Raw genomic sequence first — 25,940 nt, forward strand, 5'->3', positions numbered from 1 at the left:
CCCGTCCCCCACCGTCCCCCCGGACCAGTAAGCAGTTATTTGAGAGGAGCGATGCTCGCTCAAGTAACTGCTTTATCCAAGCGTGCTCGCTCATTTCTAGTGGTGAACAAAATTTTGAAAAGTTTAACTCAGCTGGTTCACTGAACTTTTGCATAAAGTTTGGTTCCGTCCAAATTAGTTTAAACTGAACTAGATGTTCAACAAATCTCCTGAAACTGATGTATAAAACTGAGTGATATACATGGCTTTGATGGTTCTTACACATTGTTATATATCAGTGTTCAGGACTATTGTTGAGCGACCTGAACCAATAAAACTCTGTTTCGGGTCAAACTTTGTTAAAAGCTCGGTTCAGGTTTGTGTCAAATTGACATTTTAGCAAAGTTCAACCAGAAACAGGGTTCTACTGGTTCGGATCGGTCAACAATAATCATTATAGACAGATATGTAAGGTTTGGGTTAACGCCTCATGTGTATACAAATTACAACATAATTTGGCACCCATAAAGTGTTTGAAACCCTATTGGTCCTCTGTATGTCTCTGATTACATGTGGAAACATAAAAGGTTCCCAGTGTCGATCATTTTGGTGCTAATATAGTATCCTGTACAGAGCCATAGAGACTCCACCTGCACCCTACAGACACCATGCACACAGGTCTGCCATGTCCATGAGCCAGTACTCCAAGAATACTCTTCCTCGAAATTGTTTTTGATGTAACTGATTATTGTAAAAGGGAACCTGTCATCTGGAATTAGGTCCCCAAACCACCACCAACCTGTTATGCAGGAAGGTAACAGGTTCCCAATGATGTTCTTTTATTTTCTGGCAGGTGCAGCATCAGGAAGAAACAGAACTTTGAAGGCTCTACTCCTGTGTCTGTACAGAGTTGTGGAGTGAAAATCTGCTCCAGAGAAGAAGTCATGCTTCATGGTACTCGTATTGGGTCGAATGAAAATCCTACAAGCTAGGGACACCATCAAAAGCCACTTGAAGGGGCATCTGGTGCAAGCGCAGTGCACAAATGAAGCCAACGCCAGTACACCTGGCTTCATTATGCATGTACTGGAGATGGCTTGTGATGACATACCTGGCCAGAGGGACATCAACCAACCCAGAAACTGCAATGGCTAGCGTGACTTCTCTAGAGAGCATTTCCACCCTGTGACTCACTACGGGTAAGGGAATACAGCCTTCAAAGCTCTGTTTCTTCATGATGATGAATCTACCAGAAAATAGAAGAACATCACTGGGAGCCTGTTACCATCTTGGATAACTAGTTGGTGCAAGGTTGCGACCCTGATTCTTTTTACTGGGCAAGTTATGCAAAAGTCATTGGCAACCAATCATAGTAGTCTATACAAGCTCCTCCAGCTTAAAATAATTCATGGACACAGTGCAGAAATGTCCTCCATATTTACAGACCGTCCAGTGTGTTGGTGGCAGTTTGGGGACATAATACTTGAGGACATTTTCTCATTAAAGATCCAAAAAATTATCATCTAAAGTACATTGTAAGTATAGAACAAATGTAGACACTAGACCAGTATTGACTGATTTCAATGGATGTCATGGCATGTATATACCTTGATTTCCTTCTAGCAACACTGTTCGAAAAAACATAGATAAATCATTTTTATTGCAGATGTTCATAACTTTTTTTAATACTCTGGACCCCATTGAAAGAGCATTGACACCTATAAAGCCTAATAAAGTCTTCAATACCAAAGTACTAATGAGTGTAAACAATATAATGAGATGTGTGCAACAACTGTAAAGTGGTATGAAAATATCTGTGATAGCTATTGGAGATGCTAATACTAGTGTGGTATGTTACCTACATTTATAATTGAAGGAAATGCCAAATTTCAGATGTACACCATCCTACCAAAAGTAATTGGATACCTGAGCAAGAATCATTTACATATGTTGATACTTAGTGGGACTTCCTATGGCCGTAATAACATTGGATACTTTCTACTAATGTCTGATACACTTTAGCTGGCATTTCCCTCCATTCATCCTGCAAACATCTGATGAGTTCTCTCAAAGAAGATGCATCGGCCCATCTACAATGGTGCAAGGAGCGTCATCATTGGATAGTTGGGCAATGGAAGAACGTCCTATGGAGTGATGAATCACATTACTGCATCTTCAAACCAGATGGACATACTTGGGTAAGGAGGAGCCTGGGGAATGCCTCATGTCTGAATGTGTTGTGCCAGCAGTAAAGTACGGTGGAGGTTCCGTTATGGTCTGGGGATGTGTTAGTGGCATGGCCTCGGTCTGTTGTTTGTAGTGGCAAGAACCATGAACATGGAGGTGAACCTTGACATTCTAGACCATAATGTGCTGCTGACAATGCAGTGATACTCTGGGAATGGTCAGCCATACTTCCAACAACAAGAAGCTGTTTTACATTGGTTTGAGAATATGGATGTTCCCACGTTTGGACTGGCCTGCACAGAGTCCCTACTGAACATCTTTGGGACGAACTTGAATGTCAGGTCAGGAAGCATGAGCATGGTTCATCTTCTTTGAGAGAACTTGCCAGACATTTGCAGTCTGAATCGAGGTAAAAACCATTTGAAGTGTATCAGATGTTAGTAGAAATTATGAGGGTATCCGATATAATTAGGGGCAAAGGAGCCCCACTAAGTATTAACATATGCAAATAAATGTTCCTTTTGATTCTTGTTCAGCAGTCCAATTAATTTTGGTAGGATAGTGTAATTTTTACCACCAAAGGTTATAGACAATATGGAATTCTGTATATCTATGGACTCAAATTGAGAATGTCCATCCTATACAAATGAATATAGAGTGGCATGTTAAGTCATAAGATACGGTCTAGATACACACGTTGATAATGTGGACCAGACATCATTGTAGCTATAGGGGCAGAGGTTACAGTTGCACCTTGACCCTGCTACCTATGGGCCAAAGGGGCATTTCACCACAAAATGTCACTAGTATTCTAATATACCATATATGTCATGTGGTAGGTGGAGACCCAGCTATAGTTTTTGTATTATGGCCCAATAGCTTTAAATGACACCTCTGGCCTTTGTTTTATAGGACCATATAGAGTGGTCCAACAGAATTTCAAAAATGACGCCTGGAATCTAATTAGGTCTATGGAGGAGGCCATCTTGATTGGTCACTTATTTTTCTGAATGTTCTTAGGAGCTGAGAAGAATTTCAGGTTGAGGTACAAAGGAATAAATCAGGGCAAGGTGAATGAGAAGTGTGTAGAGTAATCTTCCTAAGATGAAAAAGAAGACCTCAGAAAAACAAAGACAAAGACGAGTGATATTAATAAACGTATTTATGGAGCAAGTGGAACTTTGCTAGACAAAATTTAATAAATAAATGATAAATTAATAATCATATTTAAATCATGGTAACATAAGTATAATCCATTTCCTTGTGCCAGACACAGAGATCATTGTATCCATTAATAAATAATATATTACATAAACATAGCCGGTCAGTGCTATCTTATAATAAGGAAGACGTCGCTCAGGGGCAGAATGATGTTCCACTTGAGTCTTGTAAACTACTTTAAAAGTGTTCCTGCAAGAGATATCTGTAAAAGAGAAGAAGTTGGAACCACATAACTTCTGGACATTCGCATGGCACTCTAGTTTCATCCCAATGACCCTTGAAATAACAGAGCCAAATTGCGCAGATCTTGTTGGACATGATTTAGACTGGAAGACTAGATGGCAACAGGAGCTGGCTTATTGAGCCTTGGCATAGTGATTTTCCATTTTTTTTCCCCAAAAAGTTGGATAAAATTTGCAAATGTGTTTATTTTTTTATAGTCATTGATGGTGACTATGGAGTTTGGTCAAAAATTATTAACCATCAATTGACCATTCTTGACCCACCAATTTTGCATGAAAGTGGCGTGGAGCCAGGAGACTGACTGAGATGTATATGTATTTTTAACACTAGCATGATCTAGACCCTGTACATACTGCCGTTGTTGATAGTTCTATCACTTTTGAATGCAAGAATGGCACATGATGCAGTGCTTTCTTGCCCTCAAAACAACAGAAACGTTGACTTGGCAATTATTAGTCAATCGAGTCCTTGGGTATCAATCGTAAGAATTGCACAGTGCCAATCTAACTCTTGTGTCCAGACTGACAATCTGGTTGCTAAGGGTATGTTGCCTAACAATGATCATTTTTCAATGGCTTGTGAGGCAGTTCATGTATAGCAGACAGTCTGTTTCAGATTACTCACTTCTTAAGCTTGAGGCAAAAAGTGCCTGGATAGAGAAGATCCAGGGAGCTTTGTTCTAGATTCAAAGGGTTATTCCCATCTTGTAAAGTGACGGCACATTAGTAGATTGTGCCATCACTTTATTTGGAGACAGCAGAGTTAGCACTTTGTCCCTTAAATATATTTCCAGTCAACTGGTGTGCAGAGAACGGCTCCCTGTTCAAGAGGTGGCCAGGAGTGCCGATCATAGTACCTATCATAATGCCATTACTCTACAAGATGGGAACATCCCTTTAAACATTACTTTCACTATTTCTTATTACCATCTGAAAGAATAAACATGTTTGTAAAAGTAACTTCAAGTAGAGAACCCTTTAAGGTGGCCATAGAGGTTAATTGGTGCTACTATAGCACGAGGTCTACCAAGTCACTTACACTATAGTGCATGGTCTACCAGGACAATTACTGCTCAGTCAATCAGAAGGAAGGGAGAAACTACAGAATGGGAATTCTATAGTGTACAGTCTTCTAATACATTTAGCTACTCCTGACCAACTGGAATGGACTTCCACCTCTCTTAGATTGGTGATAAAAGTATGATTGTGTGGGTCTCATTGCTGAGACCACCACTAATCCCAAGAATCTCGCTTCTCATCACTATAGCCCCCTATACCCACCCTCAGTGATGTGGAGATTAAATGGAGTGGCAATCATATATTCATTTCAGTGGGGCTGACAAACATAGCCAAGTACAAGCGCTCAACTATTTCCAATAGTCCCATTGAAAATGAATGGAGCCACCCACTCCATTCAATCTCCTCCTCACTGTGGGGGTTGCACTTAACCCCCAGTGAGGAGTACAGGGGGACATGGGACCACCTATCTTGGGATCAGTGGTGGCCTCAGCGGTGAGATGCCCACCAATCAAACATTTGTCACCTATCCTATGGCTGAGTTATTAATTTAATTGTTGTACGACCCCTTTAGTGAACCGTAGACTATAGATCCTGCGGTAGACCACACATTACAAAAGTGACGGTTCGTTTTGTGATGTAGACCAATCTTTCTTTGAGTTTTTGCTATTTTTAAAAAATTTTCATGGGGTCAAGATAAAACGTCTATATGTAGGAAGTTATGAGACAAAAATGCCAATATAAAATAAATCTCGGATAGTTCTTCTGACTGTGATGACACGTCTGTATCTATGTCCATCTTTTTTAATGTAGCTTATTATGTCCTATTTTCTACTATGTAGTGCCTCCCGGTAAGCATTTACCATGTTCTGCTGAGCATGTTCCAAGGGGTGTACCAGTCCGGAGGCATAACTACAGGCGATGCATCCGGGCCCTGTTGCCTGATGGGTCCCAATGGTCCCTCTACCACATCGGAGAACATCAGTGCTATAAATGGCACATGAAGGTTGATGGGCTAAGGTACAGACTTTGCATTAGGGGCCAGAAGCTCCAAGCTACACCTCTCTACCTGTCTTAGTTTCATCCTTTGAGCAGGACTAAAGAGGTAATAAGAAGGAAGCAATAATCGGAACAGACAGAAGGAGCAATTAAGGTTTTCCTGGCAGATGTCTGATACACAGGAAAAGTTTAGTCAGCACTAAGTGTACATTTCATTTATGTATTCTCATTTTTTGCCTGTAGTGTTCCTTTAATTTTGGATTAAGTCCAAAATTCTAACATTCCTTTCCTGTCACATCCCATTGTGCACATATAGCGGTGACAGTAACTTTTTTTTTTCCCCCAATTTTAATCATTTGCTTTATCGTTTCTCTAAATAGGCCATTTAGAGAAGTTAGCCTCGGCACAGAAGTAGGACGTTCGGTGCTCCACGCCACTCCATGTCCAGTTATCATGAGGTTAAAGTATGTTCCTATTTACATATTGCAAATTTCTACGTAACCTGGAAGTATGAATTGTTTATGCACCTCCTAATGCTTTTTAGCTTTTCTTCTATTCAATAGCATTCAAGGTCCTAAGGACCGAGTACATATAGGAACATATAGTATAAGTATAGATTTCAATTCTACATGTTAACATGTTATGCTCAGGTAATCATCGATGTGTATACATTGCATATATTTTAAAGCGACATGACATGCTCAGAATTTGTTAGACATTAGCATTCAATTCTACTGGCTCTTACAATTAAACTTCATGCCAGGGACGTAGGAAAACACTGATACATCCCGTACAATCGGCGCCAGGCACTGTCCTCCGTTCCCCCAGCATCCTGTGATCTAAAACATAGTCTAATGGTGGATTTGCCTTATGTGAGACTATAGTGAGATTCGGTATTGCCAATTTTCTTAAAGGGACAATAAACCTTTATCTTTTCTATTTGCTATACAGTTTAATTAGATTTAACTATATTTAATTACATTTATAGAGGACTTGCTTACTGTCAATCTTTCATGCACTGATGCCGAAACTGCTACCTTTGACTGACACTCCTTTCTCACGCAATGTGCCAAAAGGCTGGGAGGACTTAAGTCTAAATAAGTAAAGTAAGTACAGTTAAATATAATCTATTGTTCCATGTCATCAGCCATTTAAGAGAAAAATAAATGAATACTTCCAGGCTGTTAGGATGCATGGGGTCGTTTAATTGTGCTATGTTTGAGATTTGCTTTTCTGGTGAATTTAGGAGAATTCTAGCTGAATCAATTGTATTATGCAGTTTGAAGGATATGCTAATTGATGAATCAGGTAAAACTAATTATCTCTGTATATTAGCTTATATTTGTATATTTTATACTTAATGTTCAGTGGGGATCCAATGATTGGTGGTGGAGTAAGCTGTGTGGTGCCTTCTTTGGAGGCCAAGTGGTCAGCTCATTAAAAAAGTTGTCCCAACGAAAAAAGTTATTCCCTGTCCATAGGATTGGGGTAACTATCTGATTGATGAGGGACTTACTGTTGGGACCCAAGACTATGGGGGTCCCAAAGGGTTCTCGAATGAATGGAGTGGTTGATACTTGTGCATACTAGAGCTCCATTTATTTCAGTGGGACTGCTAGAGATAGCCTAGTACAAGAACTCAACTTTCTCCAGAATGGAGCAGTAGTGTGCATGCATGACTCCATTTATCCAAGGACCTTTGGGACAACCACTCTCCTGGTAGTCAGACCCCATCGATCAGATAGGTATCTCCCATTCTGTGGATAAGACATGACTTCTTTTGTTGGAAAAACCCGTTACGTCAAAGATGGAATACACCACCACTTAAAAATGCTAAGTGGAGTATAGTGGAGATGAAATGGCTTGGCACTTTCCTAGAGTAGCTTCCACTTCATTCTTTTTGGACCCCCACTGATCGGATGTTGGCCTAGAGATGCTGAAGCAACCTCTTTTCATAGTCATGTACTTTTTTTTTTAATAAAGAATTTGAGTCTCTTACAACCCCCATATTTCCTATGTCTGTAGCCAATGCCACATTTGCGTATGCGCCATTTCCACCTATACATTTGTCCTGTAAAAGTCAATTCAATATCACATTAGTCTTTTTAAGTGTTTTTATTGATTGTTTCTTTTCAACTGGCGTCTAATAAGAAAGGTAAGACTAATAAAAATAAAAACAGACAAAATTCTTATTGTTATAAGTCAGACGAGAGGACAGATATGAAACCAGAGGTGTGAGCTGGGCACTGTAACCACAGGGACTAACTCCTCTCTGCATCTAGTTGATTGGGTTCATAGAGGTTACAGTGTGTCTTTACAATTTTCATATATGTCCCCTCCTTGCTATCGATTTCTCAATGGGACAATGGAACGGTGGTATCGACATGTGTTACCTGATGTAATACTCTAATAATAGACTAAATATTTTGCCCCTACAGGGCTGAATCTATCATATAATCCTATGGAGGCACATGCCTAGGGCTGCACTGTCTTGGGGCAGCTGAACCTTTCCCCAACATTGTATTCATTTTTTTTAGGTCTACCAGCCATATTTACCCAATCAAAAACATGGAGTAGGGTATTTGGCCCGAGTAGAATAAACATGCAGGATACTAACCTGGGGCAATAGACTATGGCAGCACGAAGTGTTTACATGACCTTGTGCATCTAATGTACATGGTGGATAGGGTATCAGTTAAAGAAACTATACTAAATTATATCATTTTATACATTGTTAATGTTCAATGGAAGTCAATGAAATGCTGGTGAGAGCTGAGTTCTATACATTAAACTGTATAAGGATTTCCCCTGTCATCACAGATGGATACGTAGGACCAGCACAGACGTCTGCACCATGCATGGCCCCCTCTTCCTTGCCCTGGGGGGGGGGCTTCATTACACTTTCGATCTCCCCCAGCAGGGAAGCTGTTTACTTTTACATTTATATACAATGATAATTTATACAGAAGTATATACAAATAATGCTTCATTGCTTTTCACTGTTGAGAGTAGTCACTGTAACATTTCACCGTCATCCATCAACCATCGTCTTTTGATCCATTGGAAAAGTATAAAAGATGAATAATAGGAGTTCGTTGGTAAGATGACTTTCCGTGTCTTGGGTGGAAATCCAGGGAGAGATTGTGAACCGTAGACTGAAGGAAAGACCAGCAATGTAAAGAAAAGATCCTGAGGGTTAGTTGTATATATGGAAATATCCTACAGTCAGAAGCTTGAGTTTACATCATGTTGAGCTTGCGCCACATGGTCACCTGAGGACATTTGGAACAACGTAGTGCAGTTCTATCCATTCTCAAGACAGAATCCACTGGAAGTAGTCACTGGTCCGAGAAGTGAAGGATGGGTGGTTCCTTCACCGAACCTGTTGCATATCGAGAGTAATGATTGACCAGAAGCACTTCATACATAGGGTGGTCGTCATTAGAAAGCGTTATAAAGATCCTAAGAAAAGCATGCAACCAAAAGTCCCACCAGTGTCTATGATATTTACAATGATGAGGTTCATGATTCTGCATGTCCATTGGAAAGTAGATTAACTGCAGTCCTCTGTGGGAAAGTCTAAAATGAAGAGGGTCTGAAGTCACCGGAGGAGCAGAGTGGGCGAGCTCAATGAAGCTCACCAACTTTACTTCACCTGCAAATGGGAAAAAAAGAACTTCAGTTTCTGGAAACAGAGTTGTCGAGATTTGTAAATATCATATATTATATTATGCTAGCGTGCTGGTAATTTTGTAAATCGACCAAAGTAACTACAATAGGAAGCATTGACTTTAGGGGACTTTGCACACTTTGAAAACATTCAGCCAAGATATCCAGCACCAGGATGTTCAGTGTTATACATCCTGTTTAAGATCAGCATATGTTATTAATACATTTTCATCATGACTCAATTCTTGGGAACATCCTTGAAAGCCAAAAGCAAGAACCACAGTTTACTATTTATTACCCAATGGCAGCCAGGAAAGGACCGATCGGGATTTCCTATCAAGGCTAATCAATTTGTTATTTCTATTATGCACAATCTCGTTGCAGTGCTACTGAGAGGTTTCCCAGGGCTTTACCCTTAGGGCTTAGTCACACGGGCGTTTATTGCCGCGATTTGCGCATGCGCATGCGTCCGGCGACTTTTTAAAACCATTGCTTTGCAATGGTATCGGACACATGAGCGCTTTTTATGCGCTCGTCCGATAAATTAGAGAACAGAAATCGCAGATCGCACCTATCTGCGATCTGCGATTCCTGTTCTCTTCTCTATATGCGCTCAACGGGGCCGGCGGCAGCAGCGCCGACCCCATTGAGAACATATAGAAGACAAATCATTCTTCTCTGCCACAGCTGGAACAGCTGTGGCAGAGAAGAACGATGTTTGCCCATTGAATTCAATGGAGCGGCCATTCAGCCGCTCCATTGAAAGCAATGGGCTGCCGGCGTGCGCGGGGTTAATTGTCGGGAAGGGGTTAAATATATAACCCCTTACCTGCAATGCATCCTTAAATGTGAAAAAATAAAAAAAAAGGATGTTCTCACCTGCTCCCGGCAGCTGGAGATCCCGGCGGTCGGCCTGCAGTGGGTGTGAAGGAGGTGTGACTCAGGCTTGCCCCTGATTGGCTCAGCCTGAGCCAATCAGAGGCTGAGCTCAGTCACACCCATTCATGAATTCATGAATGGGTGTGACTGAGACTTGCTTCTGATTGGCTCAGCGCTGAGCCAATCAGGGGCAAGCCTGAGTCACACCTCCTTCACACCCACTGCAGGCAGACCGCCGGGATCTCCAGCTGCCGGGAGCAGGTGAGAACATCCTTTTTTTTTATTTTTTCACATTTAAGGATGCATTGCAGGTAAGGGGTTATATATTTAACCCCTTCCCGACAATTAACCCCGCGCACGCCGGCAGCCCATTGCTTTCAATGGAGCCGCTGTATTGCCGGCTCCATTGAATGCAATGCGCTGGACAGCTCCGGCCCGTTTCTAATGAAACGCGGCTAGGAGCAGATTTTCGGGCGATTTTTGGGCCGATTTTTCGGCGCCGGTCACGCGATTTGCGCATGCGCATCCGTCATGCGATGCGCAAATCGCGTGAAAAAACGCCCGTGTGGCTAAGGCCTCATCCTCAGAATAGGTCATCAATAGTTGATTGGAAGGGGTCCATTTCTCTAGATTCCCGCCAATCACCTGTTTGTCAGGCTCAATGTCATTGCAGGCAGAGATGGAAGTAGATAGCACTGTCTGTAGTGCAGCGGCCTAGTTTGTTAATGCAAGCACAGTTCCCACTGAATTCAATGCAATACCAACCCTGGTCGCTGCACTACAGACTCTGTCTGCAGTGACAGCGGGCCTGGTTACAGCTGCAAGAATCCCAAGCAGCAGATTCCCACTGATCAACGATTGATGGTCTAGCCTGAGGATAGATATCAGTCGTAAAGTCCTGGACAAGCCCTTTAAGAAAATTTATTGCAACATGTTTCATCTTGATAAAGTTGAGGCACCTGAAAAGTGAGACACTATGTATACCCACAATTACAAGGGAGTCCTCAAGAACTTTCGATAAGGACACTAGACCAGTTTTTATGCAATTCTTGTTCACTCTTGATGTTGCCAGAGACTAGACATGTCCACTGCATTATAAAGACTGTGTGTACTTCCAGAGATACAGGACTTCTGCTTCTAGGAGCACTAATCAAAGGATCCTTGGCCATTAGATACCTTGTTACAGTCACCAGGGTCTGGAAGTTATATGACTTTGTAACTAGATCATTTACCAGATGCTGGATGTCCAACCACTAGATCAGTTCCCTCTAGATACCAAGTAAAGGATGCCATGAAACTGGATCCTTGGCCAAATGATACTTTCCTACTTTGACCAGATTTTAGGACTCTACCGCTAGTTAGCGGGAAGTTGATTCCTCACCACTAAATATCAGAAACTTAATTCTAACACACTGGATCAAAAAAGGTCAGAAATATCACTCCACTAGAAACTGACGTTACTTAGAAAGCCAAATGCCCTTGTTCCATATTTGACATTAACCAATATCAATTGGCTCCCTCCCCGCTACATCCCTAAATTGTATTGATTTACTTGCTTCCCTGAGGAATACCAAACAGATATCTCGCTTAAGCAATATCCAATTGCTTACTTTCCTCAATGTTTCCACTTGACGACCTTCCTAAGCTATATTCTCACTGTGACATCTACCTGTATATAGGTCAAAAAAGAGCGGTCGTCTCCATCTATGGGTTCTATGTCAGCCGCCTTGGATGTCTCTATGGTAGGCAATGAGTGGCAAAACTTTTTAGTCACATAATTCTGTTTAAAAAAATTTCAAAATATCCAAAAATGTGAAAATTGCATTTTCTTTAGAAAATAAAAAAAGATATGTATTATAAATTTGCCTCATTTGTGCCACAAGATTCATACAGAAGAACCACTGTGTCTATGATTGCCTAGTCATTCTGTAATGTACAGTCTCAGATAGGTGTACATAGAATTCCCAACATGGTAGCTGGTGCCTGAGGTGTTACAAGACGTTTTACTAGTGTTGGACAATATTTGTAAGACTTGGTATTCAAAGATGGCGCAATATTGGCACCTCACACATCACTGAATGAAATCACCTTGAATATAGTTTTGGAACTTGACTCTAGAAAAAGGCTTAATGGAATTGGAGAGAGTTCAGCGTTAGGTGACAACGTTAATAAATGGGATTGGATTATGAAGAATCAGTAGCCACTTTGTATGTGTTTACCCTCGAAAAAAAGATGTCACCGAGGTGATGCGACTACTCTATTCTGTAAAGATATACTCAAGGACAGTACAAATATCTTCCTGTTGCGAAACCGGAGTTTAAGATTGTTTCTTCTACAATAAAGATAAAAATTGAAAATTACATTTGGTTTCTTGTTGTAGACTAAAAATATCTTGGCTAGCTTTCCCATCCCTAAACGTTAACTCACTGACACCGCTTCACTCCTCACACATAACAATTGGTGGATATGTTTACTCCTTCTTGGAGCGCCTTCATCAATATGTGTTCTACGGAGCAAACAGAGCAACTTCTAAGTCTTGGCAACTATGTTATTTCAAGATGGCGGCACCTTTAAGAAAAGAACATCCCAATAATCTCCACAATGAACACTAGCGCTAACTTGTACTTTCCAGTAAAGGAACTAATATAGTTTCCAATGGGACAGAGTGAAGACGAGCAAGTAAAACATCAAACTAGTTCAGAGTGGTGGCAAAGCATAAAAAAGACATACCTCACCCGATCCCCTGCCACTCCCATTTCCCCTGCTGCTATAGCACTTTCTGCTATAGCAGTGATGACATCCTGGCAAAAGGACATGTGACTGATACAGTTAATCACTTGCCGAAGCGAGTTGGTGATTGGCTGCAGCGGTTTTATGTCCTTGCTGTCAATTATGCCATTGTTGACTTGCAGTAGCAGGACGTGACAACCAACGGGGGAAGCCAAGCACCAGTTGAACGGGAGCGGTGGGGGTCGGGTAAGAAAAGTATGTATTTTTTATGCTTTACCACCATAGTCTTATGACCCTTTATGAAAATGTATGGGAGGAGAAGGAGACAGCAGATAATCCATGGGATGATTATTCTGATACAACAGGAGTCATGGAACTTCAGTCCTCCCAGAAGTGAGATCCCCACATACTAGACAACTATGATGGCTACAGTTGGAAAATCACTTAAAGGGGTTGTCCCGAGGCAGCAAGTGGGTCTGTACACTTCTGCATGGCCATAATAATGCACTTTGTAATGTACATTGTGCATTAATTATGAGCCATGCAGAAGTTATAAAAAGTTTTATACTTACCTGCTCCGTTGCTGGCGTCCTCGTCTCCATGGTGCCGACTAATTTTCGCCCTCCGATGGCCAAATTAGCCGCGCTTGCGCAGTCCGGGTCTTCTGCAGTCTTCTATGGGGCTCCGTGTAGCTCCGTGTAGCTCCGCCCCGTCACGTGCCGATTCCAGCCAATCAGGAGGCTGGAATCGGCAGTGGACCGCACAGAAGAGCTGCGGTCCACGGAGGAAGAGGCCATCTTCAGCGGTGAGTAGAGAAGTCACCGGAGCGCGGGGATTCAGGTAAGCGCTCCGGTGAGCTTTCTTTACCTCCCTGCATCGGGGTTGTCTCGCGCCGAACGGGGGGGGGGTTGAAAAAAAAAAAAACCCGTTTCGGCGCGGGACAACCCCTTTAATGGTATTTCCTGTGGGGGGTGGGGATGGTTCATAGTTCCACAAAGTGTTTCAAGGTATACGTATGTATAGGTATAGGTACTGGTATGTAAGGTATACTACAAAGCAGGGGCGTAGCTAAAGGCTCATGGGTGCATACGTTTATCTTGGGGCCCCCCAACTTCATTAGATCCAAAGACATAGCTTGCAGCTCTTGAGGTTGATACAAAAGCTTCCCCCTTCCCAATACGTTTCCACGTACATCCATATGCAATGCTGTCTTCTATATTATGCTAAGCTTGGGATCATCATTACTGTCATACATTCCTAACTCCCACACAAGCCCACCCAATTATTGTATATGGTTATTTTGAGGCAGTGGCAAGTATCTGCAAAGATAGGGGCTTGGTCCAAGAGGTAATCACTGCAACCTCTATAGCTACGCTACCACTTTAGTATAAGTAATGAAAACTGACATAGGGGTCAAATAACCATTTGGGTATTAGGGCAGTGCCCGAGGGCCCATGGCTAGTAAAGGCTCAAAGCCCTTTGGTTAGAAAATTTCCTAAGTGCAGGTCATGCAAAAAATAAAATGAAAACACAAGTGATAAATGCTTGTCAAATATATTTCATTAACTCAAGTCAAGGCTTTAGTGATTGGTTATTGACCTATGACTTGTAATGCCCAGGAGCTCAGATCACTCATAGTCTCAAGACCCTCCACAGTCCACCAATGCTGAGGATATAAGGTCTATTCTATTAAATTATTTTATATCACGCATTGGTCTAAAGGGGACAGCTAAGAGAACAAAACATCCCAATTAATGAGTGGAGATATCACCCAAAATACCAGGCTCCGGGGGAATTAGCGCTGACACTTTACATCCACCTGAAGCTTCAAGAGGAAACAGTAATACACAATAATTATACAAAAATAATAAATGCAAAAATGAAACCAATCAAAATAAAATACAAAATGAAACAAAACCTTTAAACAAAAAAAATTAAATACTAAAAAAATCTAAAATAAAAAGTACAAAAATGCTGAATACAATATATTAAATAAATAAAAAATACAATCTTAAATAAAAATATTAAAATTAAAAAAAAAAACAAATGCTTGAACGTATAAAATAGATAACAATGTAAAAATAATACATAGAGGATAATACAATAATACACAATAGATGCTATGAACCTGTTGTCGCATATAGGTAACCTCATGGTCCCTACAAGTCTGAAGAGGTTAATTCTGAGTTTGGTGTCACTTGTAAGGTCACAGCAGATGGGATAGATGGTTCTGTAGTTAGAGAGACTCCACCGTTCTCACCCTTAGGGAAGGTGATACAGCGGGTCAGCTGGGAGCACAGCTAGTATGTGGCTATATTTTTCAGTGCCGCTTCCTTAACCCCCAGCCCGTTATTCTATCCCGTCCCAACTCTGCTGCCTTTCCTGACGTACTTAGCACTGTAACTCGCTCGGAAAATGACCTCTCCAAAATAGTATCTCAGTGCTAGATTCAAGAGCATTACGTAAAGTCTTCACCTGCCAGCAACATGAGCAGCTCATAGAGATGGAGATGTTCCTACTGACAAGTTAAGTCTGCCATTATCATTGGCACGGCCGTCTAACATAAAAAATCACCAGCGAACATGAGCAGTTGACCCCCCCCCCCCATCCTTTCCTAGATTATATCTGTTTGTTTTCCTTTAGAGGTGCAACTTGAAGCTTCTGGGCCCCAATGCAAAATCTGTAAACATTACGCCCCTACCAACCATGTGCCATTTATGATACTAGTGTATTCGTATATGGTAGGTGGGTTTTGGGGCGCCCTCAGGCTCCAGGGCCCATTTCTGACTCCTATGTGCCGATCACCTTAAGCAATGCCCTGGTTCACTTGCTGCAAGGGAAAATGTCGGTAACAGGGGAGTAACTATAGAGGATGCAGGGGATGCGGTTGCACCCGGGCCCAGGAGCCTTAGGGGGCCCATAAGGTCTCTCTTCTCCATATAGGGAACCCAGTACTATGAGTAAAGCATTATAGTTGGGGGCTCTGTTACAAGTTTTGCATCGGGGCCCGGGAGCTTCAAGTTATGCCTCTGGTCGGTAAGTAACATCTGCAGTAAAAGTTTTGGTAGACACTCACAAAAACAGATTGTACATTTGGCTGTTTCCATAATAATTAAAGGGTATTCCCATCTCAGCAAGTTATCCACTATCCATTGGATAGGGAATAACCTGGTGATCGGTGAGGGTCTGACCACTGGGACCCCCATCGATTCACAGATATCGCCTCTGGCATGTCCTGAAGTTTTGGCACTGCGCATGCATTCTACTACTCCATTCACTTCAATGTAGTAACTTGTCATAGACAGCTGAAATCAAGTGCTCAGCAATCTCCAGTGGTCCAATTCACTTCAATGGGACTGTTGGAGATTGACGAGCCCTTGAACATTGCTGTCTCCAGCAGTTTCAATTGAAGTTTGTTGAGCGGTGTCAAAATTCTTGCACATGCCAGAGGGGATATCTCTGGATCGGTGGGGTTTGCAGTGATTGGATTCCCACCAATCAGCAAGGGAATAACTAACTGAGGTGGGAATACCCCATCAAATGAAGAGAGCCATACGTGAGCACAATCAACTTCTCCATGGAAGTGGCATCTGTAGGCTGCCTTGGCATACAGAGCAGGGGTAGGAAAATTGGGGTGGAAATCCTCTTTAAATTGGTTGTCCCACAACATTAAGCTATCCCTTATTTGTGGATAAGGGATAACCAGCTGATTGTTGGGGGTCCGACAACTGGGAACCGAGCTAATTGGGAGAACAGAGGTCAACGGCATCCCAGATTAAATGCTGCGTACCAACGCCCCATTCATTTCAATGGACCGCCAGAGATAGCCAAGTCCTGTGGATAAGGGATAACTAAATTTCATAGGACAACATCTTTAAGGATAAGGACATGGCGGATCGCAGCGGAGAAGACAAAGCAAATCTGCAGAAAATCTACAGTGGCAAAAACTGCACCAAATTGTGCAGAATTGATGTAGATTTACTACAGATTTTTTCTCACTTTTTTTTTCACTGCAGGTCAATGTAAAACGCCACTGATCTTGCGTAGGTAATTCTGTTGCAAAAAATCTGCATCCTTTATGTGGATGTACCCTTGAGGGGTTGTCTCGGCCATCTGAACCGCTGACATGTAATACTGCATTTTTACTGTAGTGGCCAAAATTTGCTCCTCGCCGGAGTACCGGGAGCCGTCCTGACAAGGCCTCACACCCTCTATAGGAGAAGAGGACAGAGGGAGGAGCTACATTTTTTTGAGGGGGACGGGGGAAGAAAAGCTCTGTACAGAAAAATTCCACTGTTAGTTACTGTTACCGTTATGTATCATTGTTTTGGGAAAATAAATGTAATTTACATAAATATCCTCTCATTCTAAGTCCGGCCATCATACACCACAGTCATGGCATCTGTCAGAGAGTGAACCCCCGGACTATGAACTAACCCACTTATTACTGGGGAGAATATAAGATATACACAGGGTTACACTCGAACAGGTGCTGTAATTTGACAAGGGACTTGTGATGATATTGGAATCATTTGTTTATTTAAAGGGGTTGTCCAGTTGTAAACTATTGCTGGACTAGCCTCAGGACAGGTCATCAATAGTAGATCAGTGAGGGTTCATTACTCGGGATCCCCAGCAATCACCTGTTGCTCAGGTTGGTATACTTGTGCACTGGGCTGTTTTCTGCAGGAAGTAGACAGCCCTATTCTTACAGCAGTGGCCAGGCTTGGTATTGCAGGGCAACTCCCCATTGAAATAAATGGGAATTTGGACTGCAATACTAAGCTTTGCCACTGCTGTAAGAATAGAGCTGTCTACTTCCTGCAAAAAACAGCTCAGTGCATAAGCATACCAACCTGATCGCGTCTTTACTTCATTCATGCAATTTTACGGCGCGTGCGAAGGACCGTAAAAATGTATACGCTTGTGTGAATGAGCACTGAATTTACACGCGCGATTTTACCGGAAAATTTCTGTGCGCTGCGAGACGCACAGGAAAAGATCCTATTGCTTTTAATAGGTGCGTTTATACGTGCGATTTTTCTCTCACTGCGCTGCGAGAGAAAAATTGCAGCATGTCTTATTTTTAGGCGATTCTGTTGAAGAATCGCCCATTCTCTCCTATGAGGGCAAAAAAAAAATTGCATTGTGCTCCCGTGTAGATGTGGGTTTCATGCAATGCATTTTTGCTCCTATAGGGAATAATGGGTGATTTTCATGCATGTTTTTCATGAGTGTTTTTTAGGTCTCACTAAATGCATCACACTTGCATAAAAATCAGGGGTTTGTAAGTGTTTTTGTCCTGAACCGAACTTTTTCTGACATTAGGTGAACTGGCAAAACTGAACTTTTGAAAAGTTTACTCATTGCTATTTATTTAGAACTACTATAAATACCTGAATCTGCATCTATCCGCAGCGTTCCAGTAAAGGCAGCCGCTACGTATTTATTCTATTGTTACACAATATTATTGCATCTGTCCCAGATTTTGTATCCAGGACAGAACATTTGTAGCAGTGAGGATATCTGGGAGCCTCAAGGACGAGGCGAAGCGCTGCATGTGATGCTGAGTGGGAAGCATAGAAGTAGCTATTAGTGTACGAGGGGGTACTAACCAGAGGGACAGTCACTAGAAATACTGCTGGGAACTTCATTACAAATTGCTTTCGGCCGGTCTCATGCAACCGGATTTGAATTGCGGATTCTGCGATCGGCGTCCGCACGGATGATCCACGTGGGCATTGAAAGGCATATAGTTTTACATTTTCCTTAACACCCACAAGTTTGAATTGCGTATTCCAGGAGCGGAAGAAAAATCGCGGCATGCTATTTTATTGCGTAATCTGCAAACCATACTGCGATGTGATGCGAGGTTTTGTAAACACTTGCCTATCCTCCAGCGCGGCTTTTAGGATCGCTCCTTCCCTGAAGTGATGTGAGTCTAGAGATGAGCGAACCTACTCGTTTTGAGTAATTACTCGATCGAGCACCACGATTTTCGAGTACTTCCGTATTCGGGTGAAAAGATTCGGGGGGCGGGGGGAGGCGTGGCGGAGAGGGGGGTAGCAGCGGGGAACAGGGGGAGCCCTCTCTCTCTCCCTCTCCCCCCCCCCCCACTCCCCGCTGCAACCCCCCACTCACCCACAGCGCCCCCCGAATCTTTTCGCCCGAGTACGGAAGTACTCGAAAATCGCGGTATTCGGGCGAAAAAGGGGCGTGGCCGAGTAGGTTTGCTCATCTCTAGATGTGACACAAAACGGGGAAATCACACGTTCCCAAGCGCGATCTTGGGCTGAGTTTCGTGTCTGGTATCGGACTCGCCCCTATGAAATTAGCCGAATGTTGTCAGTTGTCAGCTGAGTTGCTTCTAGTGACGGTCAGGGTCTGTAGACACAGCACCCAGTGTGCCGATTACCAGCGGGACCCCCACTGCCGGCTTGTGCCAGAGGCGCTGTCTAATTACTATGTATATGTAGATATACTATACATGTACAAATACCGACGTATATAAAGGACTCTGAATTAAAATATTGTACATTTACGATAATACAAATCAATACATATATAAATCATCTTGTTTTACGGCCCTCTAAGCCATATTTACATGCGGCTTTACATGACTGATTTTTTTCTCGGACCGATGTCCTATTTTTGGGCAATTCTTTCAGGATTTGTACATTAGTTCCTATGGGAGCAAAAAAAAAAAAATAGCATCGCACTGGCATATAAATGCACGTTTAATGCGATTTTTCTATTTCTTCTATGGAAACGTGATGCGATGCATTTTTTTTGCAAAACACATCACAATTGCAAGAAAAATTGGCCTAAAATGTATATTTCTAGCTTACATCAATTCTCCTGTCCGGTACGATGGTGCAATAAGCATTCTGCGTGCCACGGTATGGTGCCGCCATACGGCATCTTATTACCTCCAGTCTCATGACTACACCTGCATATGACATGGAGGCACAGCGGAGCCCCATAGCAAGAGGCTTTAACAATGCAAACCTGTAAAATCAGTCTAAAATTGTCTTGCTGTCATTTCAGTATTAGTCATTCTACATCCGGCGCCGCATACATCATGCATCCACATCAGACCCTGCCCTCATTAGGTCTGACAATGGAACGGCCCGGCACTAATATACTGGGGCCAATTTAATAGTTAGCTAATGAATGTACGGCTGTAACTTGTGCAGAATGCTGGATACACGGTAATAGAGATACGGAATGTGTAGAAGATCAGCTATTAAATCACAGAATGAAGAATCTTCAATGGTTAAGAAGAGGTTAAAAACTGCGTATGTGGGATCCAGTGACCCCGTTAGGAAATACAATCTGCCTTTCTTGTCCTAATCGGTTAAAATAGAAATATGACATTGAGTTCTCCTTAAAAACATAGAACAGGCCTATTTGCTATGCAGTTGAATGCGATGCACTGCTCTCTGTTATCAGTCATTTCAGGCCAGGGAAGGATGACTGACAGTACTTCCAAAAAAAAGTCACTCATGCTTAACCCTTTAAGAATGCGGGCTTTTTAAAAAAAAATTGGTTTTTCCTTCTCACTTACAAAAAATCCTAACTTTTATTTATTTAGATTTTTTACTATAAATATAAGAAAAGGGTTTTCTTCAAATTTTTGTCACTTTTTATTATTTCGTATGATTAATAAAACTTCTTTAAAACGTATTTTTTATTTATTTTTTTAACTTCCTGTAGGGGTCTTGAACTTGCGATCGTTTAATTCATAGCAGCTCTGGGGGTCTTCAGAAGGCCCCTGGCTGCCATGGCAACCAAACAGCACTTTGTAATGTCTTTGCAGGAGGGCCGCTCAGGACCCCCAAACTCCGATTGGGGTATTTACATGCTGCTGTCAGAATTGACAGCCTCTTTGAAAGGGTTAATAGCCGCAATCAGTTGACAACCGCCGTTGCGGGTGGGTGTCAGTTGTCAGAAACAGCAAGGTGGCCCCCCTGTATATAGTGGGATTGGCTTCATATCCTGCTCCATACAAACCCGGATGCTTGACATACATGTGCACTCAAAAGCATCAAGGGGTTAAAATACAACCTTCTAATATATTTAGTGTATCAATTCCTCTTGCTTTCAAAATCTCTGCTTGCTGTCAGTGAATTATCAGCCACATTCTTGTTGACAGCCTAAGATGAAAACTCATACTGCCCAAATACTTCTCACTGCTGGAGGTTTGCTGCAATGCATGCTATCTAGATAATCCTCGGTGAGCTAAACATAGCAGCTGACCACTGATAGACGGCCGGCTGGCCGTGAACGAGGCCTCTGATGGATGCCATCTGTCGGCCATTTGTCATCCATAGGCTCCCATGTTAAAAAAAAAACGTATACTTTTAATTTAGATGTTTTTTACTGGATGGCGAGAGATTGTATTACGTGGGTACTAAATGAATCCGCTGATTTTATTGGATTTTCTCAAACCTCTTTTTTTTGTCAATAGGTTTATATGGGGGCTTGTTGTTTATGGGAAGAATTGTATTTTTCAGTGTATTTTTCATTTTGGGGCATATATCATGTATTGTATAAGTTTTATTTTTTATTTTTTTTGGAAGGGGGGGAGGGGACACAGCAATTCTACCGCAGTTTTTTCTTTCTGCGATATTTACCTTTTCGCATTAATGACACAATAACTTATTTTTTCTGTGGATCGTTCTGGATCCCCATTGTGGGATGATAGGCTGAACTGGATGGACATGACTTTTTTCAGCCTCACATACTATGTTGATTATGAGGATACCAAAAATGTAAACAAAAATTATTTTTTTTTAACGTTTTTCCACTTTTGCACAGCAAAAACTCTTGAAAGAGTTTTTGGGCTATTTTTATTGATGACTTCCCACAGGGTAAGTCATCAATAGTTAATCAGCTGGGATCTGCTACTTAGGCCTTCTTCCGATCAGCTGATCTGTCACCGTCTGTCACCGGCAACACACACTGCGGAATCAGATCACACCAACCTCTGTGTAGTGGCTGGTGCAGCGTCCACTAAAATCAATGAGAGCTGTGCCTGAAATTACTAGCATCGGCCACTACACAGGGGTTGGCGCTGTCTGCTTACGCTTCGTGCCCTGTGTTTTGTGGGTGACATTGGGCACTTGAACAGCTAATTGGTTGGGATCCTAAGTGGCAGCCCCCAGGCGATCAACTATTAATGACCTATCTATTAATGAAAAAAGTCTGGAAAACCCCTTTAAACTACTGTAAGCCCTATACGCTAAGCATATGGGCTCGAAGTAGCTGACCCATGGAGTCAGAGGATGTAAGTTTCATACTTACCTTCCCCAGCATTCCCCCGTTGTCAGCGCACAAACCTGCCGCTGAATGCATTGCGGTGCATGCTTAGTAGTCCTTCCATTCTATGCGTTAAATGAGAAGACTACATAGTGTGCGCTTATGTAGTCCGCTCAATGCACTCCACGGTTTCAGCTCTGACAACCAGGGGAACGGCAAGGAAGGTAAGTATATAACTTATATCCCCGGACTCAGCAGATCAGATGCTTTGAGCCCATAGTTTATAGGCATAAAGTAGCTGACGGGGTCTCTTTGATGGATGTATCTATTAGAGATGAGCGAGCATACTTGCTAAGGACAATTACTCGAGCGAGTACCAGCCCGCTCGGAAGAAAAGATTCGGGTGCCGGCGGGGGGCAGGGAGCGGCGGGGTAGAGCAGGGGGGAATGGAGGGGAGATCTCTCTCTCCCTTTTTCCCCCCCGCTCCGACCTGCTCACTGCGGCAACTCACCTCTCACCCGCGCCGGCCCCCGAATCTTTTCTTCCGAGCGGGCAGGTACTCGCTAAGGACAATGCTCGCTCTAGTAACTGTCCTTAGCGAGTATGCTCGCTCATCTCTAGTATCTATACATAAAATGTAATATATATGGAATATAATGGGACATCATTTTATTTTTAGCTTGCTGCATTCAAAACACTAGAACTTTTTTTTCCACTTTCCTATAGATGGAGCTGTGAAGGAGTTCGTTTTTGTTTGTAGGGTGAGTTGTCATTTTTATGTATACCATTTTGGGGCGCATACAACTTTTAAAATCCTTTTTTATTGTGTTTTTGATAGGTGAAATAAAAGAAAACAGCATTTTGACTTAGTTTTTTTTTTCTTTTTTTACAATGTTCACCCTGCAGGACAAATAATGCATTGATTTTATTGCAAGGGTTGTGATGGATGCACCAGTGCCAATGATGGATTGTTACGTCTAAGACATACCAGGTGTCTTTTGTTTTGTTTTTTTCCCGTGCTTGGAATTTTTTTTTCCTTTCACTTTTTTTCCGTCCTGGGTGGCGGAACCTAAAATGAGTCCCATTGATTTCTATGCATGCTGCCCATATGTGGCTTGTCCATAGTGAGCTGTATACATAGACATCACCATTGGGTGTGACTTTAGGAATGCCATTTGCTCCCTGGGGCCCCTTCGGTCTCATGAAAGGATACTAATACTATTATAGATTTTGTATCATGGCCAAGCTATGTCTTTGATGTACATTACTCATCTAGCTCATGCAAAGCGGCACCAGTACAGGTAATGCAAAAGACTAAACTGTATGCCGCCCACACATCAGCAATCTCATAATAAATGGAGTCTTCTCTTGGGATCACTGGGACAGTCTGATACATGGAAGCCTTTAAGTTACATAGTAACATAGTATGTAAGACCAAAAAAGACTTATGTCCATCCAGTTCAGCCTATTACCCCCCCCCCCCCCAATGTTGATCCAGAGGAAGGCAAAAAAAGTTCAGTGAGGTAGAAGTCAATTTTCTCCATTTAAGTGAAAAAAAATCCTTCCAGACTCCAATCTGGCAATCGGAAGTTTCAGTATTGTATGTAAGCATCCAAATCCATATGGTTCGGGGGAAGAAAAACTGAATTTTTTGGAATAGATAGGGAGTTTAATATTGCACAAGCCCTCCATTTATAAAGCATTTGGCCACCAAAATTGCAGTGTTAATGAATAGAGCAGGCTCTGGGGGGGGGGGGGGGGGGGGCAGCGGGGATGAGCTCTACCCCTCGCTCCCACCCGCTCCCCCGCCACCCGCCCCCCACCCCCCCGAGCCTGCTCAGACGAGAATGCAGTTACTCGAGAAGAGCGAGGCTCGCTCGAGTAACTGCCTTATCCGAGCAGGCTCGCTCATCTCTATTAATGACCCATCTAACTGCCAGATTAAATATGCTGATTATAGACTCGAAGGGATTAAAAGGGTTCTCCAGTATAAGAAGAACATGGCTGCTTCCTTCCAAAAACAGCACCACCCCTGTACATGGGTTGAGTCAGATATTGCACTTTAGCTTCATTGAAGCGAATAGTGCTGAACTGCAATGACAACCCAAGGACATATGTACCATAGAGGCAGACCATGCGGCTACTATGGGGCCCTAGGGGAGGGCGGGCCCAGTTATATTTGGTTCCACTCACTTTTCTACTGGAAACAGTGTAGGACGCTCCTCTCCAGAGGAACTGAGTTGTTTGAAAACAAGGGAGTTGGGAATTGTCTTAAAGGGGTTGTACCATAATTTCAAGTTATTCCCTAACTTCAAGATAGGTGATAACATGCTGGTTGGTGGGGGTCTCACTGCAAAGACCCCCACTGATCAGCAAAGTATCCCCTATCCTGAAGTTCGGGGATAACTTGAAATCATGGTACAACCACTTTAAGTGTTATGTAAAAGAAGTGGAGGGAGAATCAAACATCAGATGCCCAAATCCAGCACCTTAATAAGGGGCCTACTTCTATATTGAGGCCCCCTCTCTTCTATGTACACCTCTGTTGATACACACAATCTGTGGACAGGAGTGGAGCTCTTTCTCGAACAAGGCAGCCAGGTTTTCTTATTCCAGACAACCCCTTTAAGGACAGGTTCACACTGCACATTTCTGATGCATTTTCTTAAATTGGATGGGATCCTGGTGACGGGAGAGCGATAAAATATTCCTTAATCCTTTTCTGGGAGTTGTTCCAATGTTAAAATTGCAGTGTGTGAGCGCGGCCTCGCCCAGTCTCATTTTGACCATGTGAAGTGTTATATGGAGTTGTCACTTTCTACAAAAGAAGCCGTTTAGTTGCAAATTCACTGCTGCTACATCTGTATATAAATATAATATAATATATGGGACACCCCTCCGTCGACTATAAATTATAAGGATATTAGCAGTCACCAAGTAGTTATGGGGCCGTATGAAATCACGAAGAGGTGTATATATATATATACAGGTCACAGAACTCTGAGGTGACTTCTAGGTACATTGGGGCAGATTAACCATTCGCAAAGCACCAGAATTCGGACTTACCTGCCATGCAGAACACTTATTACGCATTTCAGATACTTTTTGTGCCTGTGCCTTGTTAAGCACTTTCAAAAAATGTCTAGAAAGGGTCGCGTGGCTCTGTCAAGTTCTAAAATGCACCAGATTCATTAATGGCGGGTACTGTAAATACACTAAATATATCAGACAACAGCGTGGGCCACTGCCGAAACATAGCTAGCTTTTCCTGCACCCAGGGTAAATATTCAATTTGGTGCCCCCTCCTCATTGTGGCCCCCACAGTAATACTGCCCTAACTTCTATCCTAACTGCACCCAGGGCACATGCCCCATCTGCCTCCCCCAGTTATGCCCCTGGTCACTATGGCCCTAGTGTGTCTGGATTGGTGAAATAATATTATGAGCTCCATTGGGGACAGTGACTGATGTAGGTGCTGGCAGTCTTACAAGCAACTGAAAATAACTAAAAAAATACCTCTGCTACTGAAGAACATCTTTTTACAGAGGAAACGGAATTTCCTATATACCATTAAATGACATGATGCATCCTCATCCTTGTCATGAAGAAGTTCTGCAGCATCTGATATGTGTATCATGTGATATTATGTATTCAGTAGCTGGAAAACAGAACTGGGATACACAATGCAACTGCTAAATGACATCTTTTTAAAAACGCATCTGTAGATCTAATAATAATAATCTTTATTTGTATAGC

General features: G+C 42.4%; 1 long non-coding RNA gene across 1 annotated transcript in view; it reads right to left on the reverse strand.

Moving 5' to 3' along the window:
• Positions 1 to 3,310: 3,310 nt before the first annotated feature.
• LOC136582580 (uncharacterized) overlaps positions 3,311 to 25,940 on the reverse strand; it is a 60,308-nt gene continuing 37,678 nt past the window's right edge. Inside the window, exon 3 of the long non-coding RNA XR_010787195.1 lies at positions 3,311 to 9,300. This is a non-coding gene — a long non-coding RNA (uncharacterized lncRNA). The remainder of the gene's footprint in view (positions 9,301 to 25,940) is intronic.

Source organism: Eleutherodactylus coqui, chromosome 11 (assembly GCF_035609145.1).
Source record: "Eleutherodactylus coqui strain aEleCoq1 chromosome 11, aEleCoq1.hap1, whole genome shotgun sequence".
NCBI lineage: Eukaryota > Metazoa > Chordata > Amphibia > Anura > Eleutherodactylidae > Eleutherodactylus > Eleutherodactylus coqui.